Consider the following 21,021-nt stretch of genomic DNA (forward strand, 5'->3'; position numbering starts at 1 on the left):
CCATCCTCACATCAATAGCTACGCACCTGTGCCCACCGTAGAACGAAGAAGCAGGAAATGTCTTGAACAAGAGCCGTGCCTGGAATCGAATGTCAGACTTTCAAGGTGCAGCCAAGCGCCATAGACCACCTGACCACGGCACCTCAGGTTGAGACTTGTTGTCACTAATGTTGACAGCCATGTCTGAAAAGAGCTCATACATGCCCGACCTGACGAGATGCAACAAGCATCTCTGAAAAGCCTCAAGTGTAAAACCTACACTAATCTGAAGTTTAATTCCGGGACAGAAAAGATGGTACACAAAGACGTGAGCTCCCGCCCAGCAGACACCTCCTAAAAATGAGGGGAGGCTAGGCTTCAGATAGGTAGTGTGCTATGGAGGGTTTCCTTGTACTACCTCAACACACCAAAAACAGCTTGAGGAAAGTCAATCGCATCGTTCAACAACAAGCCATAGTTCCCCCGTAGAGCACTAAGTGCCGAGGGGAAGGGTATGATACTGGGGTGGTGTGACCAGATAAAAAACACGCCCAGTCAGCGGCTTGATCTGAGCCGGTAAAAAGTGAACTGGAGCTATGGCGGAATAAGCCTGGCGTGAACAGTAACAAAACATACTGCTTCAGAGAAGTTGTGGCGGACTATCAACGATAAACCCCACGGTATCTCTCGGAAAATCTCGCGGGGCTACCCAATTGCATCAAGGAAACCCAGATTACCGACTGGAGCTCCCTGGCTCCACGGACGGCAAACTCATAAGACCGCCTCTGGGCAGTCGGTGAAGAATCAGTACTGAAAAGTAATTTCGTCCTGCCCGGTGTTAAGGTGTTACCCCTAAGATAAGAGGAGGTATACCTTGTTCTTCTCGAAAATCGCACCCAAGAAGGTGTGGCGAAAAAGGGGTAGGTGAGATTCCAGGCTCTTTGTCCCTTAAAAGGGATTTGATTAGGAGTGTTACTTCACACATCAATCCATCCAGCGTCCCAGGCCGCAGAGAAAACGGGGGAAGAGTCCATGGGGACAATCCTTCAGATCTCAAGAACACCCACAGGAGGTGGAGTCGCCCGAAATTACGGGGAGCTTAACCTCAAATTTCTCACACTTCGATGTACACCGTTAGGGTAGCAAAGAAGAGTAATGACACCCTGAAACTCCAACCAGCTGAGTATGGTTAGGGAGCTAAGTTCGCGCCCTGCAATTAGGGGGTGATGGCTCAAGCAGTCACCCAGAAAAACCTGCGACAGAAGCGATATATGCGCCCTGGCAGGAGCGGTGGTAGTAGAAATCTAATTCTGATGCAGCTGCGTAAGATACCTATGATTCGCCTTCTATCCGCCAAGAATCAAGGGCTAAGGAAGGCATGGAGCTGGTGGGTAAAATGCCACAGAGCTCGAGAGCATGCAGCAACTTAAATCAAAGTTGTAATATTGCTCCGTCGGTACATCAAATGTACAAGTGTCAGTAAACATTGTAACATTTTTCATTCCCTCTTCTGGGGCCACTAATGCTCGTGGTCTACTGTTGCAGTAGCGTAAGGCTGCCACAAAGCTGCTGGGCGGCAGCCGAGGGGCTCGGGGAGACTCCAAAGGTTTCCGAATGGAAAAACCGCGGGTGGAAGGCTTTGAAGATTGTTCATAATCTCATTTGTCTGTGTTTGACCCTCAATCTCCTCTTGACGAGAGAGGCCATCGCTCCCCCAAACAAGTGCTTCTCAATATGGGTGTAGGCTGAGGAGCCATATCCATGGAGGAGTCATGGAAGGATTCATTGATGGACGGGTACATGTAGTCTTCCTCAATAACCTGCAGAGGGTGGGTCATCTGAATCGACGGTCTCCTCCCCGGATGTGGCGATGAGAGCTGCCGGGTCGGCTAGCCATGTCTCTCAGGCTGACTCATCACGGCTAGTTGAGCCGGCATGACGGTACTAGGCAGGACCAGATGCATGGGGGGAGTCACTCCCTGTGCTGGCCTGGGGGCCAGTGAAACGTAACACTGGCGGCTTCCCTTTGCGTGGAAAGGCTTTCTACACCTGGCTGATCACTATGGTGTGTAGGGACACCGGTGGATGTGTCCTGTGAGGTGCTCGGCGAAACAAGCCCACACTGCTCTAGAGCGCTATGAATTAATTCATTAGCGTTTGAGTCTCCACGCAAGAGGATGTAGGATCGCCCGGTTGGCCGGGGCTTATGTTCCTATGATACCTCACTCTTCTTGCTCTACTCTGTCAGGGGCTCCGCGGGAGCAGAAGAGGGTTACAAGAGGCCTTCAGTCTGGTCGAGGATCCAAGACAGCCACCATCCTGGCTGCTGGGTCGGCTGGCGTGAAGTCGCTGCCAGCATTTTAGGGGTGCAGATGAGGCACCTTGTCTTTACACCTGGGTGATTTGTCCCACTCACCAAATGCGAAGAACCAGCGGAGTCAAGTCAATGCGCCTCTTATGACGAGGGTCTGACCGCCCTTTGCCCTTGCCCGCAGTGCGGGTCTTATCGGGCATCGAGCCTAGTCGATTTCGATGCCAAGGAGAGCGCTGCATTCCGTCCCTGGCCCAGTGACCAAATGGCCCGTGGGTCAGGCAGGCCTGGGGAGACGCAGAGGCTTCCCCTCCGTTAAGGCCCGGACACGGGGTCTTTGGCCATCACCTTGGGGGCACGTGAACGTCTGCAAGAAGACAACACGGTTCCTCTCGAGTCCATCGCGAAAGACTCTTACATTTGACCTTTAAATGACCTTTGATCTTGGCCATGTTCCTGAAACAGGCACAGGATATTCAGGGATACATTACGCTTTTAACTCCAAGTTTCATGAACTAGATCCATAAATTTTTAAAGTTATGATTAACCTAGTTATGATGACACTTCCTCAAATAACCCCAACATGGCCAAAGTTTGTTGACCTTTAACCTTAATCATGTGACCTGAAACTCAGGCAGGATCTTCAGTGATACACTATTACCCTTATGTCGAAGTGTTATGAACTAGGTCCACATACTTTTACGTTATGATAACATTTCAAAAACTTAACCTTGGTTAAGATTTCGATATTGAGTCCCCCAACATGGTCTAAGTTCATTGACCCTAGATGACTTTTGACCTTGGTCATGTGACCTGAAACTAAGGCAGGATGTTCAGTAATACTTGATTACCCTGAGTTTCATGAACTACAGGTAGGTCAATATACTTTCTAAGTTATGATGACATTTCAAAGAATTAACCTTGGTTAAGATTTCAATGTTGACCACGCCGCCATCGCCGCCGCCGTCGGAAAAGCGGCGCCTATAGTCTTGCTCTGCTATGCAGGCGAGACAAAAATATGTAGGGATAGAAACAGGGGGGGTTGCCACCCGTGGACCCCCAAGCTGCCATAACAGAAAACAAAAGATAATAAATTCATTTTGTTCTGTTTTGTTCCTACAAAGGTTAATAATCAATAGTATCTGTTTAACCAAGTACAAGAGAGACAAGGATTTTGAATTAATTCAATTAAATAATCCATCAAGCCAGAAGAGGCAGAATTAATAATAAGAGCCTCTAAAAGGAGCAAAACCAAGTCTAAGACTGAATAAAAAGGAGTCTGGCTGCAATCTGAAAGAAACCAGAGGAAGGAATTCATGTTTTGAATCTAAGAGAAGGGGCGACTCCTGAAACTCGGGCTGTGAAGCAAGGAGAACTATTCAGGTTACAAAGGATGAGAATAATAAAGGGCTATCACACAAGAGAGAGCGCAGGGACCCTAGGGGAAGACAGGCGCGTAACCAGGGGGGGGGGGGGCGGTGGGGGCTGTCGCCCCCCAAAATTCGTCCCCAAAAACAAAAAAAAGGGAAAAAAGAGAGGAGAAAAGGAAAAGCGAAGGGAGGAAAGGGAAGAAAGGTAGCTTTGTGGGTTTTTCTTTTTATTCTTTATTTTTTTTCTCAAAAAAGAAACTCCTTCACTCTTGCTCTAATTTTATATATATGAACTTTGCTTCTGCGCTGCACGCGGTTAAATGACTATATTGCAGTTCTCCTTTGTTTCCTCGCTCTTTCCCTAAGTCTGTTTTTCCTCCTCAGCTATATGTGTTTCTTGCCGGTTAAGGTTCAAGGGCATGGAATTAGAGTAAGGGTGGGCCGAAGTATATGAAGTTATCTTTTTTTTCAAATTGATCGCGCAACTTCTGGTCGGGTCGACTCCGGGCGGGTAAAATCTTTATATCAATTTCTGCCGTCACCTCCATATAGGCAACTTCTCCCGCTTTTCAGCTAATTACCAAACAACCATAATTTTGGGGGAAACAGGTTCCTAATTTAAAAAGAGGAAGGTATAAGATTTGTGTCATATCAAATTATAAAAGAGTACAATATTTTTCATCAAATGCTATCAAAATTAATGTCATTTCCCTGCACATTCATCTACTGTCCTGTTTTGCGCCCTCAGTTTGAAATTTTGACTGACACTCAAGTTTCTTTATCATTCAAAATCGCGCTTCAGGATAAGTCAAAGAAATTACACATCATCCTTTTTTATATAATTTCAATAAATCACAGAAGTTTCAACTTTTTGCGCTCTATTTTCCTTGTAATGAAGTTCAATAATCTTAGAAAATTAATTGAATTGGAGCTGATGGGGTATGAAACGTGCGCCCTTTGAAATTCAGAGTTTCATTGCTCTGCGCGGGGAGGAATATCTTCCTCCAGGCATATACCCTTCTTCTCCTCTTTTTTGCGAATTAAAGATATGCACTGTCGCTAAATTGTTTGTAATCAAATCTGATCTTTCCAAGGGAAGCACTCAATATAACTTAGAGAATACCCTTTTTCTCAAGACCCTTTTCTTTGCAAAAAAATTGATAAATCGCTTTAGCTTCCGCGCTTTGCGCGGGTAATCATTATTTTAATTTCCTCCATTTTATCCCTTTTGTGTGCGTTCACAATCACTTTTGAAAACAATATAGTCAACTGAATTCAAGCTGATATAGGTACTAGAGACAAGGGAGACGGCTCCTCTTCATTTTACTTTATGAAACACCGAAAGCTTCGCGCGGGAGGGGGAAACTCCACCTCCCTGCACCCACCCCCTAGGGAGCACGCTTTGCGTGCATTTACCGCCCCCTCCAAAATGAAATCCTGGCTACGCGGTTGGGGGAGGAAGAAGACCTCACAAAGGCACTGTATAAAAAAATAGTATAGTGGGGAAAAAAGAAGCGATTCACAAGAGAATTTAAAACGAGCCAAACCATACAGTACGGAAGTAAAAGGGGTTGGCAATGAATCTGGTTGCTAAGAAGCAACACAATATGGCCTAAAAATGTATTTTGGAAGTGTACTTAGCTCTTTCAAGAAGATGCTTTCTTGGAGACTTCTTCACTCCGCGAGGGCAAAGAAACAAAGATGTTTAACGTACATGCTCGCATGATATAGGTGTGAGCAGAGGTAGGCATGGCGCTATCGTGCAATGAAATTATGAAAATACTTACCATGATTTTCTTATTTACGAAATAACTGGATATATTCATTTGATTTGCTAGTTCATTACGATTAACTTGCACACCGCATAAGAAGTACACAATTTTCCTGCGTGCGCGCTGCATCTCCCTATGAACGCACTACCCCACGATCATCGCGCAATTGGGCGTCCATTTCCTCTCATGAGCCTGCACGCAAGACATGTTGCCACACAAGGCGGGGGTAGATGGGAGGGTTCAAATGAATATATCCAGTTATTTCGTAAATAAGAAAATCATGGTAAGTATTTTCATAATTTACTATCAATAACTGGGATATATTCATTTGATTTGCTAGTTCATTACGATTAACTTGCACGCCGCATAAAAAGTACACAATTTTCCTGCGTGCGCGCTGCATCTCCCTATGAACGCACTACCCCACGATCATCGCGCAATTGGGCGTCCATTTCCTCTCATGAGCCTGCACGCAAGACATGTTGCCACACAAGGCGAGGGGTAGATGGGAGGGTTCAAATGAATATATCCAGTTATTGCGTAAATAAGAAAATAATGGTAAGTATTTTCATAATTTACTATCAATAACTGGGATATATTCATTTGATTTGCTAGACCAACACGGATTCAACGTGAAGGGAGGCATGTCTAGAAAAAAAAGTGCGCAAAATAAGGGAGATTAAGTCACGGAGGCCGCTGCCTTCGATGTACTGCTGATGAAGAAAAGAAAGGGTCGGCGGGGCGGATCGAATCGCGCCATGCGAGAAGGCCTCTATATCGATATAGAAGCCATCTCGCACGACGGATAAGATAAAAGCGTCGTCCGTTATTTCCTTTCATGCGGGGAGGAGATAACGGAGACGACCGCCGACCGGTCCCAGCGCTCGGGAAAACCCGTCAAAGAGGCTGTTTGGGCCTGGCCGGAGCCCTGTAGGCTGGCCGGCTGCCCCTACCCTGACCACCACGCGAGGCACTCACCGGAGGTCTAGTGCAAGCTCTGCGACTTGGCGGAGCGGGTGCACGGGGTTGAGATGGGGCAACCACGGGACGAAAGGAAGGACGGGCCTTGGGGGCCAGCTTCTTCGTGGGTTGAGCCGTCGGGCGCAAGGTTTTGAGTTCTTTAAGAAGCTCCGAAGCCCGTTTGCGTCCGTCGATCTCTTCTTTCAGAAGAGAGGCCACCTCGCCCCCGAACAAATGTTTGTTCGATTGGAGGACGCCTGGGAGGAACTCTAGCAAGTCCTTGGACGCGATGCCCAGTCTACTAAGGACGCGAGTTCTGCGCGAGTTGGATGCAGTAGCTAGTTGCATCCAGAGCTCGCCTACCAAGGACAAAAGTGCCTCATCAAGAAGGACACTGTCGTTGGCTGTCACTTCCAGTTCGGAGGACTGTGCTCGTAAACCGAGCAAGGCCCCGAGGAAGGCTGTAAGTCTGAGGGCTGAACGAGTCAAGGCCTCATATCTAACGTCCGCTTTCTCAACAGTGGCAAAATGACTGGAAGAGAAACGGGTCCCCAGACGTGCCCCGATGCGGTTAAGCTGGGGGGAGAACGTCTTGGGGGTGAAGAACGCCTCGGTGTCGTCCTTGGAGAAGGCAAAGCCCTTTCCGAAGGACACCGGTTTTCTTCCCTGGGCGGCAGGCATTAATTAATTCACAAGAACAAAGGAATACAAGAATTGATTGGAACAAAAGAACAATCAACTAGTTCAAACGAGTTCAGATAAACACGACGCTCCTGACAGTCCAACAAAACCTATCTGTGGAAAGAAAAATAAATTCAAAGAAATTCAAGACGTAAGCGTAGAAGCGAGAAGTCAATGAATTAAAAAGAATTAATAAAGAAAAAGGAGAGCGACAGCTCAACGCCCGCGACACGCAGGAGCGCGGAGCTACGGGGAGGGGAAGCGAAAGCAACCCGTCCTGCGAGAAAACGTATCTTATGTTTAGACTCACAAGAAGAACAAAATACGTGAAAATAAATATCACGGAGGGCTCCGCGCGATGGGATATGCTTAAAACAATCTTAAATAAAAAAATAAGATTGAAATAAGGGAACAAATTAAAGAATCCAAAGTGTGAAACAAAATTGCAATTTTGGGAGTGTACTTAGCTTGCGACTATACTCGACGGCAGGCGAATATAAAGAGGAAATGGACGCCCAATTGCGCGATGATCTTGGGATAGTGCGTTCATAGGGAGATGCAGCGCACGCGCAGGAAAATTGTGTACTTTTTATTCGGCGTGCAAGTTAATCGTAATGAACTAGCAAATCAAATGATATCCCAGTTATTGATAGTAAATCTGTGTATATATATATATTCGAGGGCAGTCCATGAAACATGGACTAGCAAAGTAGATAGATACATCACGATTATTGAAGTAAATAGATAATACTCTGAATATCAAGATGCAACAATACAAGAAACAAAAATATTTTTTTCATCTTTATAAAGAAAAAATAAATTTAGAATAATGGAATGGCAAGGTAGAAAAGTTTGATAATCAGTGATTAAAATACAATAAGGAGAATGTGTTCATATCCATAATATCCATCTTTTATTCTGACTCGGTAAGTATTTTTCAAAAGGGATGGCTTAAAAACGAGATCCTCTGGATTACAGGTAAGTTTTACTAATAATCCCCAGATATTGCAAGAGTAAAGTGATAAATATCACAATATCCCTACCCACGCCGTCTCTCATCACTGTGGAGTGCTAAAAAGCGATCCCCACAGGCATTTGGCAATGAATAAAATGTTTTTAAAATGAGGTAGTAAATACCTGAACAGATCCTTATCAATACAGAAAGAGTACTTTCAAAAGATTATGCAGCCTCCGCCGATAATTATCACCAGAAATTGAGAAATGTATTGGACAATTCCTATCAGTATATCTGTTAGTATATGCATAGGAGAATTGTTAGACAAGTCTTGTTTATCTTCCTAATTTTTAAATCCATTAAGCAGCTTTCTGCACATGTTAGGCCAGTATTGTTTTATTAAAATTAAATTACACAAATCCACATAAATCTCATCAATACCATGTAATTGTTGTGATGTCACAATCTTGTTGAATTATTTGTGCCTTTTTTGTTACATCAAACATGTGGAAAAAGTTACTTATTTATGATCTTTATCATATCATCCAAAATGATAAGCTCGAGTTAAATAGCGGGTACCTCAAATTGTAATAAATTATATTAGATAATAAAGTTACACATTTCATCTATATACAATGTTTAGAAAAGATCTAGGCCAGTAAAACATATAATTTTAATGCATTGTTACATCAAACATGTGGAAAAAGTTACTTATTTATGATCTTTATCATATCATCCAAAATAATAAGCTCGAGTTAAATAGCGGGTACCTCAAATTGTAATGAATTATATTAGATAATAAAGTTACACATTTCATCTATATACAATGTTTAGAAAAGATCTAGGCCAGTAAAACATATAATTTTAATGCATCATTTCTAGTCTCCTTAAAAAATGTCTAGACTTTTAGAAAAAAAATTATCAGTCAAATTCATGAATTACATACATGTCAGGTATGGCAAAAATTAGAGTAAACATTTATAAATAAAATTACTATTCCCTTGGTAATTTTTTATGAATCGGAGCATGGATCATGAAAATACTTACCTGACTTTCGTATTTACAAGATGATCGGATGTATCCGTCTACTTTTGCTAGTTCATATTTAATGGACTGCCCTTGAATATGTATGTACGCAGATTTTGCACAATAGCACCATCTCCAGGTGGACCCATGACCACTTCTACCTCCGCTTACACCCTTATTATGCTAGCATACATGTTAAACCTTCTCTTTGAGCACTCACAAAAGTAACATGTTGCCAGGCAAGGCGAGGGACAGAGGGCGGGATAGTTCTTCAACAATAAAGGATATATTCTGGAATGGAGTAAACAAGCCAAAAGAAAAACAGCCGACGCGGCAATAAACCAAACAGTTAAGCCCTGGCATTAGGCTCGCCCCTGGCCACAAGGACCTGTGAGCCCACTGGGTATATCAATAAGCAGAAGCCTCTTTATATCTAGATGCAAGATAAAAGGGCAAAAATATATATAATATGTGTGTACAATGTCTTGGACAAGAGCCGTGCCAGGAATCAAACCTCAGACTTTCACAGTGCAGTCAGACGCCATAGACCTCCTGACCATGGCACCTAAGATTGAGACTGGTTGTCACTAGCGATGGCAGCCAAGTCTGAAAAGAGCTCATACACACCCAACCTGAGCAGACGCAACAAGCATCTCTGAGAAGCCTCAAGTGTAAAACCTAGACTGAAGTTTATTTCCGTGACAGAAATGAAGGTACGCAGGAAGGTGAGGGCTCCAGTCTGGCAGACACCCCCCTAAAAATAAGAGCAAGGCTAGGCTTCAGATAGGTAGCACATTATGGAGGGTACGAGGTATCCTAGTACTACCTCAACATACCAAAACAGCTGGAGTTTAAGTCAATCGCATCGTCCAACAACAAGCCATCATTCCCCCGTAGTGCACTAAGTGTTGAGGGGAAGGGTATGATACTGGGGTGGTGTGAAAGCCCCTGAAGTGTAGCACAACGGGAGTCTCGCAGCCCAGGAAGGCTCAGGTCTGGCTGTGTTTGAAAACCACAGACCTGTGCACAAATTCCTAAACTCAAGGGCATACTGTGCAAAAGGTGAAGAATTTACACCAAAGGGAAGGTGTGAAAGCCTCCCTGATAACACATTTCAGTAAAGTAAGATTCAGCTCCTGGAGATTCAGGTCCAGCGGTGCTTAAAAGCTGGGAGTCCTGTTCGTAAAATCCTACACCAAAAGAGCACACTTGTGCATAATAAGTGAGGAATTTACAATGACAGGAGGATGTGAAAGCCTCCTGGTAACACATCCGAGTGAAGCAACACTCGGGTGTGCTCCATCCTGATGAGTCTGTGGAAAAAAATAACAAACTACTCGTCGAAAGAGGCAAAAACTACAATGAATTTAGCCAACTAGGCGTTGTGAAAACCCCCACAGGTGACTACTCCAAAATAATAAGCCCCCACCCGCCATTGTGCTGAAGTTAGAAATGTCTAACTTAGAAAGAAGTAGACTTTTCTCCAAAAGAGTGAGGTGTGAACACTTCCTCAAGGAGTGGTACAACTTCAGCCCATCTCCGACAACATGGGGGGCAGAGCAGTGATCGAAAGCCAGTGCTCATTTGCGGGAAAAGGACTCGCCGCCAGCTTGGTGCGCTAGCGTGGGTTAAGTTGTGACCAGATCAAAACGCGCCTGACCGGTGCCATGATCTGAGGTGGTGAAAGTGAACTGGAGCTTGGGCGAAATAAGCCTGGCGTGACCAGTAACAAAACACACCGCTCCGGGAAGTCATGGCGGACTGCCAATGAAAAACCTCATGGTACCTCTCGGAAAATCTCGCAGGGCTACCCGAATGTGCCAGGGAAACCTAGATTACTGACTGGAGCTCCCTGGCTCCCCGGACGGCTGGGTCGTTGGTGAAGAATCAGTACTGAAAGGTATTTCTGTTCGGCCTGGTTAAAAGGCACTACCCCTAAGCTTAGCGGAGTTATGCCTTGTTCTTCCCTTCCATCACACCCTAGAAGGTGTGGCGAAAAAAGGGTAGGAAGGATTTCAGATTTTTTGCCCTTAAAAGGGGATTTGATTAGGAGTGTTACGTAACACATCAATCCACCCAGCAGCCCAGGCCGCAGAGAAAAACACATGTAGAGTCCATACGGACGACCCCTCAGATCCCAAAAATACCCGGAGGAGGTGGAGTCGCCCGTAACTACCGAATGCTTGACCTCAAATTTCTTGCACTTCGATATACACAGTAAGGGTAGAGAAGTAGAGTAATGACACCCTGAAACTCCAACCAGCTGATTGTGGTTAGAGAGCTAAGGCCACACCCCACAATAAGGGTGAGATGGCTCGAGCGGGTGCTCAGAAAAACATGCGACAGAAGGGGTATATGCAGCCCAGCAGGTAGCAGTGGTAGTGGAATTCTAATTCCGTTCCAGCCGTGTAAGATGCCGATGATTTGCTTTCTTTCCACCAAGAATCAAGCGATAAGAAATGCATGTAGCTGGTGGGTATAACGTCACAGAGCTTGAGAGCATGAAGCAACTTGAATAAAGTTGTGATATTGCTCTGTCAGTACAGAAAATATACGACTGCCAGTAAACACTGGGTTCATGTCGCAACATTTTCTGCTCCCTCTTCTGGGGCCACAAACGCTTGTGGTCTTTAGCGTGAGAGGCTCACTGTTGCAGTAGCATAAAGGCTGCCGCAAAGCTGCTGGGTAGCAGCCGAGGGGTGGCTCGGGGGAGCCTTGGACGGTTTCCGAATGGAAGAACCGTGGGTGGGAGCCTTGAGAATTGTTTGAAATCTAATTTGCCTGTTTTTGACCCTCAATCTCCTCCTTGAGGAGAGAGGCGATCGCTCCCCCAAACAAGTGCTTCTCAGATTGTATCCAGAGTGTGCCGACAATGGTCAGCATAGATTCATAAAGGAGCAATCTATCCGAGACAGAAATGTTTAACTCCGAGGCTCTGGAACGGAGGGCGAGGAGATTTCAAAATATGCTGTAAGACGCAAGGTTATCTTCTCATAACGGACATCTGGGGGATGTTTTATGAAAGGGAAGTCGCATGCTTCATCCGACCAATCCTGTTTATCCAACATTTACAGTGATTCTCGGCCAAACAGAATCAAGGCGAGAAGTCAGAACTAATAACTAATAACTGATGAAACGCTCCTCCAATCTCTCAACTCTGCCATAAACAGCGCCTGAGAAGCGGGTACCCACTCTAGCTCCCACCCATCGTGTTGGGGGGAGGTGCTTATTGCTGTGAAAAGACTCTCGGTCTTCATGCATGAGGAATAATTTCCATAGAGCAGGGAATATGACACCTTCCTGTGGGTATGTGCAGCCTACATGCTGCCCTTCCAAAGGAAAGCTTAAAATCATTTGCAGGGGGATGCCCGACATGGGTGCTAACCTTGAAAGAAACAAATGACTCCTCTCCATCATCAGCCAACTCAGTCGCTGATGGGGGAGATACCGCTGAAGCGGTGCTCACCATGCGGTGTAGGCTGGGGAGCCGTGCCTATGGATGAGTCATGGAAGGATTCGTCAGCACACGAGTAGTCTCATTGAATAACCTGCGGGGGCCATCTGAATGGATGGTCTGCTCCCCAGGTGGAGCGTCAAGAGCTCCCCCGAGGCGGCATGGCTATGTACACATCTCTCAGGCGAACTCATCATACTGCCAGCAGTCATGACTCGTTGAGCCAGCATGACTGTACTAGGCAGGGCCTGATGCACGGGGGAGTCACACCTGTGCAGGCCTGGGCGGCAGTGAAACGTAACACTGGCGGCTTTCCTCTACGAGGAAAGACTTTCTATGCCTGGTTGATCACTATCGTGTACTGAGACACCTGTGAGACACCTGTGAGGTGCTCGGTGAAATGAGCCTACACTGCCCCAGAGCGCTATGAATTAAATTCATTAGTGTCTCCATGGAAGAGGAGGCAGGATCGCCCAGTTGGCCGGGGCACTCTTTTTCCTCTCCTCTGTCGGGAGCAGAAGAGGGTAAAAGGTGCTTTGAATCTGGTAGAGGATCCTCGACAGCCACCCTCCCGATTGCTGGGACAGCTGGCGTCAAGTCGCTGCCACTAGTTTCAGGGTCAGGTGAGGCAACTCTCTTTAGACCTGGGTGATTTGTCCATTTCTCCGAATGCAAAGAGCCGACTGAGTCGAGTCAACGTGCCTCTTACGACTAGGGCCTGACCGTCCCTTTGCCCTGGCCCGCAGTGCGGGTCTTATGGGGCATCAAGCCTAGTCTGATGGTCGGTGGGTCAGGCAGACCTGGGGAAGATGCCAAGGATTCGGATTTCCCCTCCTGTTTAGGCCCCATCGCCGGGTCCTTGGCCATCGCCTTGAGCGCACGTGAACGTCTTCTATAAGACAACACGGTTCCACCCCCTCTTGAGCCCGTTGCAAAGGACTCTTATGTTAGCCTTCATACTCACCGTCGCTTCAGAAAAAAAAAACCTCCGCTTCAGAAAAAAACAAACCTGAGGAGGACCTGTCCAAGGCGGTGAAAATAGGCTCGCCTGTAGATGAGTCGGAACTCATCCTCCCCTTGTTGTTTGTCTGAAAAGAACAAACATCTGTAGGGAGGGAAACAGGGGGGGACATCTGTGGACCCCCAATAGTGCCGTAACAGAAAACAAATGAGAGATAAATTCACTTGTGCTGTTCTAGCTAATTAAATAACACCGAAATAATTAACTACTTAATAACTCAGACAAGGGCTATCAATCATTAATTTGTTTATAAACTAATTTGATTAAATAGTCCATCAAGTCAGAAATATTAACAATAGCCTCTAAAAAGGAGCGAAACCAAGTCTAAAAACCTCTAAAAAGTGAGACTGAATAAATAATTCAAGTCAACTGCAATTCGAAAAGAAAGCAGAGAAAAGAATTCATGTTTCGAGCCTAAGAGAAAGGGCGATGCCCGAAACTCTGGCTGGGAAGCAAAGGAGAAAATATTCACGTAACAAACGAAAAGAATAAATTAAAGAGCTATCAAGCAAGAGAGGGTGTGGGGAGGCTTTGGGAGGAAGAAGACCTTGCATAGACACTGTGTACAAAACCAGTACACTGGGATAAAAGAAGCAATTCGCAAAATTGCTTAAAACGTTGCACTCAGAGAATTTAAAATGAGCTAAACCATGCAGTACCGAAGTAAAAAGGGGTTAGCAATGAATCTGGTTGCATAGGAGGAACACAATATGGCCTAAAATCGTATTTTGGAAGTGTACTTTCAAGAAGAGACTTTCTTGGAGACATCTTCACTCTGCGAGGGTGAAAAAACAAAGAGGAAGTTTAACATGCATGCTAGCATAATAAGGGTGTGAGCGGAGGTAGAAGTGGTCATGGGTTCACCTGGAGACGGTGCTATTGTGCAAAATCCGTGTACATATATATTCGAGGGCAGTCCATGAACATGAACTAGCAAAAGTAGACGGATACATCAGGATTATTGAAGTAAATCACTTATCAGCCCTGGCTTTCTAATTTAAAGTAGAAGTATTGCATCGCAAACCTGCAATTTACACTGAAATCCTGCTGCTTACATGTAAGTTTAAACTTAATGCTTAAACACCCCACAACTTTCGAGTTAACTACCATTATAATCCCAAAACAACAACAAGTTTATGATTCTCACAAGCCTTCTGTTTCCCTCTTTTCTGAAAAGAAGTAGCAAAGTGACCTTCTAGGGGTAGTTCAGAGCAATGGTTTGTTTTAAACCCCAGAAGATATTAATAATTCAATAAGTTGACATTTGGAAGTGGAAATCTATCATGGATTTTTTTTTAAACAGCTGTTAAAAAATACCGTAAGATTACATACATGCAAAACGCAGGAACAGGTACCATCAGTACAATTTTATATTTATGAACTAATACATGAAGGTATCAAGTTTACTATCTTAATTTCAATATTACTGATAAGTTAGTGTGATACACATTCAAATAAACACTAGAGTCCAATAGAGTTAAAGCCCAAAGAAACACAAATATCACATTGAAACATGTATGCAGAATATTTGTGTAGAATGTTTTCATATCTTAATAAGATTTGGAAATCTCTGTTTAGAGGATATTATTTCAAAGGAATAAAGGCTATTTGTTTTTACTAGCTACATATTAGGGTAATCAGAATAACAATTGCTCATACATGCAATATACCACAGAATACCCCTCTTTGATGTACATGTATAATGATTTAATTCTGGGGGTACCAAAGTAATTGCATTTGCCAAAAACCTATGGCTAACTAGCATTGAGTATGATAGACTATGCTGGTACTGTTTCTATAATTATTGTTTTCCCAAAAGTGATGCAAATTGAATAGGTAGAAAGTAAGATGATGAATTGCGCATAACACAGTTAAGAAAACAGCTGGATTCAGGCAAAGGCTAGTAAAAAGGCAAGCAGAAGCAATTCATATAAAAACACCACAATAGAAACATCATAATAACAATACTACACACTGCACAGGCATTTTATTTTGTGTCTTGAAATGAATTGCGATGACTTCTTGTCAAACTAATAAGTTCTTGAGAGCACGCATGAGCAAAGAAAAAAGGTCAGATTTGCTTCAAATTCAAGGTCTCCCGGGAATTCAGGAAATACTTGTAGATTTTTCAGTCAACAAATATGGTTGATTAAATTCGCAGTCATGATTTCTGCAAGGTGGCAGGAAAGTCAATGTTGAAAAACCATGAAAAGGAATGGCAGTGGGAGTATAAGATAACAATATATGGAACAAAGATGGTGAAACAGCAAAAAAAAATGGGAATTATGAAGGATAAAGGACCAGAAATTGATAATAATGTGGAAAAAATGTCTAGGAGAGTGTGAGGATAGAGAGAGACATGGCATAATGAAGATAAGTGAAAGATGAGGAAAGTCACAGAGAGAGTGGGAAGGAGGGAGAGAGGGAGATATCATAACAAGATTCATACACACAAAATACAAGAAATGATAGCAAGGTCACAGGTAAAAAGTGATATTATACAGAAGATGATTTGACAAACACAAAGGGAAAAAGGAATAGACATATAAATATAGATAATGAAAAATAAATAGTAGAGAGATAGGGGTGAAAGATGGGGAGATTATTGGAGAAGGTATAGAAAGGGGAAGAAATGGAGAGAAAGGGAAGAGGCAGGGAAAAAAAGGGAGGAAAATGAAAGGAAAAAGAGAGAGGGACAAAGAGATAGGGTTATAGGGACAGAGAGGATCAGAGATGGAAAGTTTAATGGGGGACATGCAATAGAAGATAGGAAAATTAATATCTTCATGTCCATTCACACCCTACTGTCAGTCATGCAGTCAACTATAGAGCCTGAATACCCTCGATTCATTTCTCAGAATCCTACCCAGGGTCTCTCCCCATACATCAACATTGATTAGGCAACGCTACAACAATTTGTGTTCTATCCAACAGACTACCCTATACTCTTCAGTGATGAATGAAAACACTGCATTCTGTAATTAGGGTTCAGTGTGATAAAACCAAAAAAATGCACAATAATGATAAAAATTAGCTTGTATTGTCTGGATTTAATTACAAGATCCATGAAAAAATTCCCTGATATTCCATTCATGTTCAAGGGGAAAATAATCAACATCTTTGATGACACCCAACTGTCATTTTCTGCAATGCAGACTTTTCCCCCAGAGACACTGCCTTCAACCCCCCAAAAATTCAGTGTATGGTTGTTCACTTCAATGGATGTAATGTGAAGGACATATAGATACATGTACAAGGACGCCCCAAGTCCCACTGCTATCCCATTCCTGCTCAAATAAATGTGAATGTGATACATCCTTGGATACTAATCCAACAAATTCAGCATCTCATTCACAGCAAACAGGAGATGAGGCTACCACTGTGCCTCAAGGAAGAGGAGGATGACACTATTCTAAGCAAATTCAAGAGAATCATCTCAGAGGCAAACATAAAATCTGTTCAAGACATACTAAAGATCTGAACCAAATAACACATTATTCAATTTGAGAAAAAAAATGTGTGGAATAGAATGACTACAGTGTTGTATACATTGGTGTGACACTCAAATTTTTTTTCACCATGGCATGTGGAAAAGGGTTAGTCCCTGTACAGAGTCAAAAGGACTCGCATTTTCAATAAAGAACTATGTACACATCTAAGGATACTACACAGCATGTACACTGTCACTTTAAACAAGGTATAGACTCCTACCACAATTTTATCATTTAAATGTCTGACATAAATCTTAGGCCATTTTTTAATTGCTCCAGTATGTAACTTACACAATGATATGATGATGTAATCACAAACATGCACACTGTTTTACATGATGTGGTAAATGTACACCATGTAGGTACTCTATACACTCTGGTCAATTCTTTTTCATTGTTACCTTGTCAATCATACCCAAACCCAATGCACTTAAGATTTTTTTTTGAAACATGTAATGCTTCTTACATAAGCCTGATGTACATAGTACCATATTAAAGTAAATATCTTTTATTTTTCATTCCCACAATTACATGATTTTATTTTTGCTTTAAGTAATACTGTGAGGATCCACATTTTAAAAATAATCTGGACGTCAGTTTGCATTGGTTTCAAAAAGTGTGACAGATACCGTATCTCACAAGGACAAAAATGAATTTATTTTCTGGTATGCAAAAGATATCTTTCACTTGTAATTTTGAAGTGGAAGAATAAAAACAAATGTGTGAGTTTCAAATGGATCTATAATGTGATCTGTTTTAGATGTATTACTTTCAAAGCTTTTGTTTCATTGATTTGGTTCAAGTAAGTAGTCATTGATCGTAGATGTCCTCTTTTGGTAATTCAATATGGTAATGAATGCTTCAAGAAGTGTGTTTACATTACTCCTGTAAGATTTTAAGATGTATGATTGAGAAAAAAAGACTGGCTGTGCAGTTTAACAACAAAAAGGGCAAACAAGACATTTTTCCTACAGCATGCATATCAAACTGATCAAGTTCATCTTATATATTTTTTCCTGTTCTTCAAAAGAGGACTGTCCTCCAAAGAGAATTGATTTGTCTCAAAATATGTGAATGTACTGCTGCAATAGTGACACAGGGCAGTAAATACATTTTTGCTAAAATATGAGACAACATTTTTTGGCCTCTGCTATAAATTACAATGGCGGTTTGAACTTTGTCAGAACACAAGAGCTTTGTAACCTGGTTGTTCCTTGTAAAGATATCCATGGAAGAATTTTTTTTTCTAACAAAATTTGTATCAAAAGACTATGATATTGCATTATGGGTAAGGAATCATGAACATATTGATAATGATACAAGTTGATATCATTTTTAAGGCACCTATCTACACTAATAAAAAACTGGTCTCTATAACTTCCCCTGTCATGCCCAGCCCCATCTTAGCTTTCTCCAATGCATCTCTATCTATCTCTCTGCATCCATCTTCTCCCCTTCCCTGGGGCTATGCTCTTCTCAAACAAATGGCACCTTCATTTCATAAGATTATCTTTCAACACCCTGAATGCTAGGTATGACTAACACAGTATCATATCCCTTGCCTGGAATGGGTTGTGGGTTACACAACTTGGTCACACGTGTTAGAATATCAATGCATGTACATGTATGTGCTATAGATCAACACATGTAATTTTCATTTCTTTTCCATATTATCTAGCATACGTCAAATGTAGGCCCAACAAAAAAGGTGCAAAAACATTTTGGGGCACATTCTGACCCCAAAACCTACAAAAGGTGAAACCATCAAATAAGAATCAAATACACATTTCTTTCTATATTCATTTCCTAATTCAGACATTCATTGGTTAATTGTTCATTAATTTATCATCTCATTCGATTCATGTCATGTCAGACATTGATTCATTTCTTCAATTTCACATTCATTCATTTGTTTATTTACAAATATTTTTAGAAGGGTGTATCGGCATAACTGTGAAATTTTGTGAAATAATTTGAGTAAAATATCAATGGGAACTCGAGAAAATTTGATTGGAGCTAAACAGATAATTTTTAACTATTAAAAAATGTTACTTCTTTTGTAAAAAAAAAATAAAGGACTCAACAAAATATTCATTAAAATGAGAGAGCCATACTACACAGAGATAACAAACTATAAGTTGATATCTACCTTAGATAGCTGAAGTGATCACTAATTAAAGGTCATCTGAGTTACTTGACACCATTACCGGAAAATAGACAGGAAAACCACCTGTCTGCTTTTTAAACATCCCACTTAACTATGGATGAGTGTCCTCACAAGAAACCCATATCTTACCCAAATACAGGTGCATTCTGTATCAAAAGTCAGGAGATACAATCTGCATTTACAATCAAAGTCAGGAGGGTTTGATTTTTATGACATATTCTGGTGTTTCTTTTAAAAAAGTAAAAGGCTACTCCATGGGTAAATGCAGAATTTTTGTTGCTTTTTTTTTTCCAGTACAAACTAAACAAGTTCATTATGAATTCTGTACAGGTATAGAAGCATAATACATCAACCCTCAGGCCTTGCAATATAAGGGAGATTCATCTACAACTCATAATGCACTTTTGAATTAAGCCCAGCTGATCACAGAACATATCTGGTATTCATGATCAGGAATTTTACCTAGATCAAACAAATACCCGGAATTTTAAAAGTGTGAGAGCAAAGTTCTTGCAATATCCCTAAATTTTGAAAGAAAATGCCTGTTATTAAGTAAGTACTTCATTTCTTTTCATACCTTAGAGAAATTGTGCAGGTCATCTCAGTATTGTTTTCAGTGTGAGAAAGCAAATTGAGTACATTTTTTTAAAAATCATGTAACAATATCTTACACAGCCAGAAATAAATTACAAATAAGGCTTATATTAAGATTTGGTTATTGCATTAGGTTAGTTGAGTCTGTGTGATAAGAATAATTGTTTCAAACTTTTGTTTTGATTTTGGCATAGAAAATAAAGGTAAAGAAAAAAACATGTCATAATCTACATACATATAAAATACAGATGAAATAATACATTTTCCCTTAATGATCTCAAACATCTTGACTTTATTCTATTAACAGTGGTAATATTGACTAAAGAGTACTTATTAAATTTAATGGAGATCATTTCAATAATCATTAAACATTTATTGGCAATGCCATTACAAGTTTAAGTGATCTCATCTAAGATTATTATAAGTAGACTTAAGAAACTGATGATTATGGTTCAAGACTCTAGAACAAAACTAATAGATAAAAGAGAAGCTTATAAAATTCCTGGAGGTGAGCAGGAGACAGCTAAATGGAGAAGGTTCAACTGTGATGGATATATGTTTAAACCAATGACTGACTAAATAATTTTTTACATTGTTCAGACAGCTAAAGACTCTTCTTTTTTTGAGCTGGAAAACACTTCTCAGGTCTCACCTAGTCAACCAGAGCCTTTAATAAAATCAATATGCAACAAGTAACTGAAACATATCTGATTAGAGAGTAAAAATGTCTAATTTTACCCTCTACAAAACTTCTCTTTCTCTTCTCACATGTGTTCACTTACAAAAAATAATTGATCAACATAACAACTTGTAATGCGTCTGAGCAAAACATTGGTTGAAATTGACCGATATATTGGTCCCATTTACTAAAGAATTGCTTAAGAGTTAAAATGTACCACACGTTTACATTGATTTTTATCACTTTTTTTTTTTTTTGATCACTCTTAAACAATTATTTTTTGGCAAATAATTTATAAACTGCCTACATATCTATTCATTACTTGTTATTGCATAACTGAATATGTTCCCAAACATGTTGTTATCTGTCATATTTGTTGACCCAACCTTTCACCAGGGATGGAGACAGTTCCCCTAGAGCTTTCATATAAAGCAAACAAAATTGAAATTGATCAACAAATGAAGGAGAAAAAGTATTTTTGTGATTTATGAATACATTTTGCATAAATTGACATAATTTTCTGGTCAAAATTCTGTGTACAAGTTTGGTGAACCTCATGCA

The 21,021-nt window shown here is 41.7% G+C and overlaps 1 protein-coding gene across 2 annotated transcripts in view; it reads right to left on the minus strand.

Moving 5' to 3' along the window:
• LOC129255552 (diacylglycerol kinase beta-like) overlaps positions 1-21,021 on the minus strand; it is a 145,506-nt gene that overhangs the window by 105,713 nt on the left and 18,772 nt on the right. The window lies entirely within an intron of this gene.

The sequence above is a fragment of the Lytechinus pictus genome, chromosome 3, assembly GCF_037042905.1.
Source record: "Lytechinus pictus isolate F3 Inbred chromosome 3, Lp3.0, whole genome shotgun sequence".
Classification (NCBI taxonomy): domain Eukaryota; kingdom Metazoa; phylum Echinodermata; class Echinoidea; order Temnopleuroida; family Toxopneustidae; genus Lytechinus; species Lytechinus pictus.